Below are 10,308 nucleotides of genomic sequence, written 5' to 3'. Positions count from 1 at the left end.
TACAACAATTTAGCTATCCTGTCAGATAGTAACGCACTGTGCACAATAGCATGGATTAAGACAACCCTCAGTGTGTGTGGACCCTGCTCTTCCTGCCTGCTGGAGCGCTCACAGGATTGGCTCCTTTGACTGCAGGCCTTGGTAGAGGGGGAGGGAAGACGCCCTGAGGACTCTGGGTGCGTCTTTATGTCCCAGCCTGAGGCACTTCTTTTGGAATAGCAGGGATTTAAATAGCAGGAGGAGAAGGCCTAGGAAGCAGTAGCTGTTACTCACTCACCCTCAGGCTTGAGAACCAGCATGTGCACAGGGCCTTGGCTCTCCTTGGGCAGCACGGCCTCCCCCAGCTTGCTGCGCTGGCTCCTTTGATCCTGCAGATATGCTCAGGTTCACTGAGGACAGCAAGATTCCAAATTTTTGGATCTTGGAAGAAAATTATTCATTCAAAATGAGAAATATTTTTCCTACATTATTATTATTTTTAAGTCACCACTTTTCCCTTTCCCCTCCTTTTCCTTTCAATATTCCATATTTTTATTTTGCATGTAATTTACTTTTTTTTCTGCCTATTTTCTGCTGTCTTCAATTTCTCAGTAGTTTTTTCTACTACCTATACATAATTCTACAAATATCCTTCTATTCTTTAATAGGATCATTTCAATTACTTCTCCCTCCTCTGTCTCATATCCTATAGTTTAAACATTCATATATCTCTTTTTGTGTTTCTAGCCCCCTATATCTTTAATAGTATGATCATTCATCTATATTAATCTCCATATAGTTAATTCATTTATAAAATTAATGTTAAAATATTTTCTACAGTTAGCAGAGCTACAAATATCCCATTTAGTCCATACCATCTGTACATCAATATCTGGGATGTCTTAATGTTTGTACTAAAATTGTGGATTTTTATTCTGTTGTAAGGGTAATAGCTAATTGGTTTCACTTGCATGTTTAAAAACAATTTTTCTTAGCAGATACCACCATACCTGAATTTTGATGTTGCCAGAATCACATAACTATTGCCATTAATGTGTTTTCTCTGTATTCCAGTGCTCACATTACGTTTGTGATATTCACAATATCTGGGGACATTCCCAGACATGTTAGTGTCAGACCGATCACACTGCATGCCCCCTCTCAGATTAACGGAAGTGGTTAGATCTTAAGGCAGAAACAAAGGACTATTCTTAGCCTTGCCCAAAGTACATCCCTGAAAAGCAGAGTAATTAAACAGATCTCTGTAGTAGCAACAAAGTCTTTCCATTCTAAGTGCAATAAACTTCAGCACAAAACAAGCAGTAAGATAAACATGAGATGTGAAGGCAAGAAAATTCAACTCCAAATTCCCAACTCCCCCAAAGGCAATCCAGGGAATGCAAAGATGGAGAACAGCATAAGCTACATACCTAAATCATTTGAAAGGAATGAGGGGAGGGTAGAAAACATGTCAAACAGGTGGTCAGCCGAATCGTGGAATATGTAACTAAACAGATAATGGAAGTAAGGACCAAATGATCAAGGAGCTTTCAGAAGACTTTAGCAAAAATCCAGGTAAGCATAAAAAAACTTTGACAGAATTACAGTCCATGAAAATGTTTCTTTTGGAAATCCTGGAGATTAAAAATTGTATTGAAAGTGGGTTCTACAGAAACTGTGAAAGAGACATAAGATTCTGAATAATCTAGTCTCAGAGTCAAGGAAGTTAAGGAATGTATATAAAAAGCTACCATCTCAGACAACCAATATAATAATGGATTCACTAATAATTTCTTCAAGATCACTGGAGAAGATCTAATGACAGTGCTCCTCAAAACCTTTAATAAAATTGGAAGAGAACAGTGCTCTCACAAGTCCTCCCTGGAAACAAGCTTATCTGATTTAAAAGCCAGAGAATGATATAATTGAAAAAGAAAACTACAGATCAATCTCTTTAATACATATAGATGCAAATATCATCAGTAAATCACGAACAACAGAACACAAGGATGCCTCAGAAGATCGTACATCATGACCCAGTAGGATTCATTTCAAGGTTGCAGGGATGGTTCAACAAGCCCAAGTCAAAAATGTATTACACTGTATAAACAGAATTAAGTACAAGAAACATGCATGATCATTCTAATAGATGCAGAACAAATACTTGACAAAATCAAATGTCCATTCAAGACGAGACTCCTGAAAAAATTAAGTATAAAAGAACCACATTTCAGCCAGGCATGGTGGCAAACACCTGTAATCCTTGCACTCAGAGGGCTGAGGAAGGAGCATCATCACAAGTTTAAGGCCAGAGTGGGGCACATAGTGACTTCAAAACTAGTCTGAACTATATTGTGAGATCCTGTTTCAAAAAATAGTACAAGAAATGTATCTCCATCACATAAATGTATCTATGAAAAATCAATGGCTTAATTCATATTAAATAGTGAGAAACAGAAAGCTTGCCTTCCACAATCAGGAACAAGACAAAGATGTCCGTGGTCACCATTCTAAATCAGTCAGGCAAGTGAAAGAAATTAAACAAACACTAATAGGAAAGGAAAATAAAATCATTATTTGCAGCTGATAAGATCTTCTACATAGAAGACTCCAAAAAATTCACCCTAATCTCCAAAAATTGATAACCATGTTCAGTAGTGTAGTAGGTCAAAAAGTCAACACACAGAACTCAGTAGTGCTCCTGCATTCTGATCAGATTCAAACTGAGAAGATGAGGGAAATAATTCCTTTCATGATAGCATCAAGGAAATGAAAGACTTAGGAAGCAACCTAACTGGGGCGGAGAAAGGCCTCTCGTTTGAACACTAAAGTGCTCTGAAAAATGAGACAGAGAAGGATATTGGAATATGGAGAGATATCCCATTGCTGGAGAGACACAAGGAATATAGTCAAAATAGTCATCACATCAAAACTACTAGTAAACAAGTTTAACACAATCTCAATACAAATATCAGTACTACTCCTGAGAGAACCCTAGAGTACAATCCTAACATTCATATGGAACCAGAAGAGACTTAGAACAACTAAAGCAGTCCTAGGCACCAAGGGCAAGGCAGGAAGCATCACAATCCCAGACAAGTTGAAGTACAAAACTATAGTAATAAAATGAGCAAAGTACTGGCAAAAGCAGACTTCGGGATGAATGGAACAGCATAGAGGGTACCAAAACAACACCAAGAAACCTCAGCTACCTGATCTTTGACAAGGGAGCCAAGTACTTTCCCTGGAAGAAAGCTAGCCTGTTACTGAGCTGGTGCTGGGTAAATCAGCTATCTACATACAGAAGGTGGAAGCTAGACCCATACACTCATCATGCACTAAACTAACATTGGAATGTGACAGTGGCCCACATCTTCTCGCTGTGACCTAACTGAGCCCAGTCCTCTCTGCTGCCTAGACCTGAAGCACAGGTCTCAAAGCAAGGCTCTGTCTCTCCTCACCTGGTGTCCTGAGGCAAAAGGGGGTGATGGCCTAAAAATTCTTCCCCTCAGGGTTACTGGTCTGTAACAGTGACGGATCTGGCTTGTATGGCGTCCCTGTCCCTGACTTGGGGCTTCCTCACTGTGCACTCAAGGCCTCATCTTGACCTAACTTATGCCAAGTCTTCTCTGCTCCTCTGATCTGAGTCACAGTCCATAGTAAAAGGTTCTGAGTCTCAGTACCCATTGAGGAGAACGGGGTTGCTCTCCTGAGAATTCTGCACTGTGAAGTGCAGGTCCAGCAAGCGAAGCTTTTCTAGAACATTCTGAGATCATCTTACCGGAGTGGCGATTCCTCAGTACCATCAACTGCGCCTCACCTGGAACGAACTGATCTCAGCCTCTCTCTGTTTTCTGACCTGAGTCTCAGGCTTGAGAACAAATCCCTGTTATCCTCTCAGGGGCAAAGGAGGGAAAAGGGAACACTCTCCTGAGAATTCTGCACCTCCTCTTTTGGGGCAAGCCACAGAGGCTGTTGTTGAATGTTCTGGGACCCTCTCTCTAGGGCGAGGCTTTCTCCTGTTCCTACAGCCTTCACCTGTACTTAACTGAGCCCAGGTCCTCTCCACTCCTCCCTCCCGAATCCAGGCCCTCAGTACAGGGCTCTGACTCTGCACTCTGTGTCCCAGAGGCAAAATCCAGGCCTCACCAGAGAATTCCCCCCAGGAGTGCAGGGCTAACAACAGCGTAAATGTAAATTCTTCAAGGCAGCGTTGTCTGCTGTTGGGCTTCTTCACTCCCCACACCACCCCTCATTGTAACCCATCACTGAGCCAGGCCCTCTGAGCACCCCTTACTGAAGCTAGCAGCAAAGGGGAGGACCTCCCTTCTCTCTGACCTAAAGCAGTAGCGGTCGGTGAATGTCACATAGCAGAAAGCACATGGCGTGTCCTGGGGTGACAGCAGGAGCAGAAAGGAATTCTTCAGGCTCCTCCCTCCACTCTCAAGATCAAGATATTGGTTCCTGGAAGAGTCTGTACCCCAGTCCCCTTTTGATATGATTGTGTTCCTCAATGTCCAAGGCGCTGTCTCACAGGGGTCCCTGAGTCTGTACTTCATTCTAAAACATCTTCTCAGTGAGTTCCAGGACTGACAGGAGAGGAGGATCAGATGGATTGGGGAAAATTCTCTGGAAAAGTTTTCTACTCCACCCATAGGCCATCACCCTGACCCTTAACTGAACTTCGCCTGCGCTGCTCATCTCATCTGCATGCTAACCCTGACAACAGGCTCTCTTGCTGCTCTAACCCAGTGAGGTGCAGTCAGTGGACCCTGATTCCAGCAACAGTCCAGGGGTCTGACAGCAGGGATCGAAGGAAAGTCTCCTGGTCCCCCAAATCACTCTCTCTCTCTCACTAGGGATCTTCACCTTTGTTTCTGGAAAAACCCGCACTCCCATAGTCAATGGGCCTGAATCTGTTCCACTCAGACTGAGAACCTGACCCTCAAGCTCCCCTGAGGGGCACTGTGGTCTCCCTTGAACATCCTTCCTGGCACGGCAGCAATGACAGAACAGCTTGTCTGGATTCTTTGGTGAAAGTCTGTCTAGGATGTGGCTTCCACACACCCTCTTCTGCTCTCACTTCTACCCCTAACAGCGATTGGCCCTCTCCACTCCCCTCACCTGAAGCACACACCTCAGAAAAGCTGCTATCTCTCTGACCCCAAGAGGCAACCAACAGTAGATATAACATCCGTCATTGTGCCTGGGGTGTGACAGGAAGGGAATAACTGAATTCTGCAGGTCAACTTTTCCTTCCTCAAGATCTTCGCTTTGGTTCATGGCACAATCTAGACCCTCATCTTTCATGCACCTGAGAATGGTCACCTCACAGGAAGACTCTCTCTGACAAGGTTCTCTGGGGCAGAAGGAAAGAAACTCGTATTTGATCACGGAATAACTATGGATACTAAGCATGATTCACAGCTGTGCTTTGGTTTGTATTTCTCTTGAATTCCTTATCTTCCTTAAATAGCAGTTGTTTTGAAAGCCAGTCCTCATCCACCAGGGTGGGTGTACGTGCTTATTAGCACAATCTCTGGAACCACACTCTCTCCAATTTCCTGCTGTCATCACGTTTCCCTAGGCCACTGACATCTCTGTTATGAGTTGTTGCCTCAGACTGTGCAGGGTTGTACATGCAGGAATAAAAAAAATACTGGCCACCCATGCTGTCCTGAGCCACCTATGCAGGCCTCAGCACAGACCCCATCCTCTCTGCCCCATCCAGACACAAGTCTCAGGTCAACTGTCCTCAGTCTCCTCCAGAGATTCCTCAGGTTCTGATGTTTACATTTGGTTGTTTTGTGTGTCTGCTATTCTTTATTGCTTCTTTCTTCTACTGTTTTCCAAGTTTAACTCAGGAAGCACAAGGCAGTAACCTAACTTCTTTGTCTAAGGGTAAAGACATTGACTTAAAAGGAATTTAAGAAAAATTGAGAATTTTATCATATTCTATCTCTTTTCTTTTTTTTTTCTTTTAGAAATAAAAGGAGGAAAATACTAACAGACTGACAACATTTTACAAAATAGGAAAAGATCAGTACAGACATTACAGAGTTACAAACAGAGTGGTAGAGAATTAACAATGCTTATTGTATTACATATTGATATCTTCAATGTAGTTTCTCATGAAAACACATATAGACATACAAAGCTAATCAACCAATGCCTCACTGACAGTTTCTTTCAGCAAGGAAGTACAAGACAGTAGAAAAGCCGTGTTAACTATCCTGCATATACATATATAAAAACTTTCTCCTTCTTTCCCTTCTCTTTTCCCATATCCCAGTTATCCTTTACCTTTGAGTGCTTTCCTATCAATTATCAATGTCTATCATATCTCCTAGATTAAATGAACTCTTTCAGGCTTTACACTAGAGAAACAATGCAGTGCTTGCACATGTATGTTTGATTTATTTCACTTATGAGTATGGTCTCTAGTTGTGACCATTTGCCTATAAAAGCCTCGAGTTTATCTTTCTTTACAGCTGAGTAATATTCCATTATATAAAAGTACCACAATTTTCTTATCCAATCCTCAGTGGATGGACATTTGGGTTGCTTCCACATTTTAGCAATTACAAATTGTGCTGCTAGGAACATAGGTGCACATCTATCACTTTGCAATGAATACCACATGATGCTGTATTTATATGAGAATCCTTTTGCCTGAGTTTTTCTACCGAGATTCATAGCTGTCTCTAAAAATTGTATAATTTTTGTTAGACTTCTTTTTAGACATTTTTACAATCTATCTTCTTAAACTAAAACTAGGACTTTGTGTACACTGTAGTTGCTGGGAATTGGGGTTATTATTTGAAATGAAATTAGCTGGGCCCATAACAGCGAGCACACCCTGATGACTCTCTTATGTAGAAGCCTCAAAACAGTCAATCGGAATGTCCAACACTGTGTTCGAGAGGTTGGGAAGGGTGTGGTGAAAGTGGATAAAGCAAGGCTGTGTTTGAGGGGTGTGCGCTGTATCCATATGATCAAGACTCACGGTGGAACCTTCCAATAATGTATAAAATTTCTACACATTCATCAAAAGCAAGGTACCACTTGAGGAAGTACAGGTAATGTACATGTGCTTTCCAAAGTGCTTTCCTGCTCACAGAATTCAACTGTGGCAAATGACACCATCACAAGATCTAATTCTTTACAATGTTCCTGTTCCTGCATCTGCTTCTCTATGGAGAGAGAAGTTTTCCTTCTTCATGTCCACCATGTGCCCCGTAGTTTCCCATTGGACTTGGGGCCTGGTGAAAAGGGTGCTTCATGTGGAGCAACACTGGAGGAGTGTATTTTTTCATTTTTCTCTTTGCTTCTTCTTATAAATCTATGACCTAGAATAAACCTCTTGTCCTTGTATTGTGGTATCTGAGATATTCTCCCAGCCACGAGAAATTTAATAAAAAATGTTTGTTATTATTAATATTAATATATGTAGATAAATCTACATGGAATATGGATCCAAGCTTACTCTTTGCATATGAATATGCAGTGATTTCGGAAGTAGCTGTTGTAGTGACTCTCTTTTCTCTCCTGTAAACTTCATTTACATCTTTACCATAATTAGTTGTTGCTGTATGCAGATATATGAGATTAATTCTTACACTTCATTTAGTTATACTGATATGTTTATAAAGTAATTTCACTATTTTGTTTATTGTTAGTTTACAAATTTTTAAATGAATTGGGGTAACTCCTTCATCTTAGTTCAGTGGTAAAGGATTTCCTTGATTGTGCTAGTTCTTTTTCATGTTTATCAGTATTGGATTTTGTGTTTCTTTGGAGTCATTAAATTTATGTGTTTCTCTGGAGTCATTAAATTTATCACGATATTTGGGGAGAATTGTTTATTGTAATAATGTTAAAACATGTGGGCATTGATCAATTATATCTCTATTGCATTAGATCTTCATTATCTCTTATTTCAATATATTTCTCACTTTACAGATATTCTTCATCTTTTCTGTCACTTACCCTTTTAACTCATGCTTTCTAATCTTATTTTAAATCCTACAGCTTCATGTCAATTTCCAATTCTTCATTTTCAGTGTAATAATGCAAGTATAATGATCCTGTGTCCAGTGACCTTTCTAAAGTACATCATGATATCTAGAGCTTTTTAATGACAGAAATTTATGTTTACACATTGTTATTTTCTGTAAATAGTTCCTTCTCCATATTCAATGTGGAGGTCTTTGAAAAAATCTTGTACCATTGAACAGACATTGAACAATCTTCCCAAACCTTATCGTACTCTGTGAACACTTCATTCTTTTTATTTTTTATTAGCACAGGTACTATGAAAAGCCTTGTGGAAGTTCATCAAAAGTTTTCCCTATATGGAAACATCCCACATACTTCTGGAACATGACTGCCTACATCATCTCTCCTATACTGTTAAAACTGAAGCTTGGGTACTGCACCTGCTGGGGCGAGCAAGCCCACAGACTGTAAACAAGGCCAGGAGCCCTGCTAGGACATTTTTATTCAAACTAATCATAAGAGGATGAAACCAGTGATTTCAAACATCAGTACACCAAACCAGTGGATGCTAAGGGAACACTGGGAAGAGAAGGTGAGACAGACGTATTTCCTAGCAGTCCCCAAGAGGAGAATGGATTTCCAGGTGCACACATGAATCTGTAGGATAAGTGTGGGCTGATCCACACCTCTGAGTTAGCATGGACAGATTTCAGGTGCCATCTTACAAACTAGGTGATGGTGGAAGGGAAAACAGAATGTACCAGTGAACATTTTCTATCTGAAAAATGTGGAGGAAGCACCCTCTCTTTCATGTCATCCACAGTGCTGGAGCTTGTGGAGGTGAGAAGGTATGGATGGTCAGTGAGCAAGGCTCTTTTTGGGTGCTTAGAACATGTCTGCTTTCTCCAGCCAGAGCATCTTGGCCTCCTCATCAGAATCTGGTCCACATGGCTCTGTGCAGATGGTGCTGTGTGATTTCTAAGCCTTCACACCCCAGGGAGGGATGGCCAGACTGTGGGGCATACTGGCCAAGCAAAGTGCAAGCTGTGACCTCTTTGTATTCTGTGGAAGGATTTGGAAAGAGAGATCAGGATGCCTGGTGTAGAAAACTGGGAGTTTCAGACACTACAAAGATGGGCAGAGAACTACCAGCACCTACGAGGGATATTTACCAAATAGAGGGCCCCTTCTCAACCCAGGCCCAAAAACAATGTTTGTAGACCACCCCCAAGCTCCTTCTTGAATCTTCCTGTCAAAGATCTTCCCTTGCCCTGAGAGAAATTTCTCTGTGATTGTGTGGTGAAGTTTCATATTGCGTTTCTTTATTCATAGGAGTCTAGTAAGACTTCACCATGTCACTAACTGGATTCTTCCAAGGGCTATTACATCATTACAGTATTTTCTCATTTAACTGAAACAAGCCAAGGGTGCTGCTATCATGCTTTTTTCAAGAAGCTTCCCAACAAACATGAGTACAAAAGAAGGAAAAGTAAGAATAGAACCTGTCCCCCTCAACACAGAGGAGAAAGTGGGTATGGGTTGAGGACTGTGGAATAATTTCTTCCTTAATGGTTTCTCCCATCAGCAGTGAAAAGGAGCTGTGCTTTTGCATGTGTAGGGAGCAGGAGTGGAGCAGCGGCATGAGGGGGGATGTTGCAGGAACTTAGATGGTGTAAGGTGTGTGGTGAGTGTGTCACACCCCAATGCGGGCCTAGAAATTAATCACTTGGAGACCATCTTCTCCACAGTTATTGTTCTTGCATCCTGACTTCTGCTGTAATCAACTGAAGGCCCTCAAACCGCTAAATATCTCACTGTTTTAAGAGTTGACAATGCCACCAAGGACTGCAACAATGATATCTGCACACTACACCCCCAGAAATAATTAGCTAACTTTCTCAAAAAATGTTTTTGGGTGGAAAATGTGGCTACCAATGGCAGCCATGGGAATGGTTTACCTCTAATGTTTAGGGGAACGCTTTCTAATACATAGCGTTTCTTCAGGAAAATCTCACATTAGTAATAGCTTTTGCCTCAGGAAACTGGAATCATAAATCAAAGTATATATAAAACAATTAGAATGCAAAACTAAAGAAAAATTGACGGTAATAACAGAAGACTTTAAATCTGAGTAGAAAATTTGTTAGGGAATATCATGAAGGAAGAAAGCTCTACCTACAAATTATTAACAGGTGTATGCCTCTTACCAGATTAACCAAGTAAAGAGAGGACTCATTTTGAGTATCAGGAAGGAATGGTGAGGAATTCCTACAGATACTGTAAACATTATGTTGCCTATTCGGGTCTTCAAGTTGATTCCCAATATATATA

This window comes from Chinchilla lanigera, unplaced genomic scaffold (genome assembly GCF_000276665.1).
Source record: "Chinchilla lanigera isolate Chin_1 unplaced genomic scaffold, ChiLan1.0 scaffold00097, whole genome shotgun sequence".
NCBI classification, from domain to species: domain Eukaryota; kingdom Metazoa; phylum Chordata; class Mammalia; order Rodentia; family Chinchillidae; genus Chinchilla; species Chinchilla lanigera.
This window is presented reverse-complemented; position numbering follows the sequence as displayed.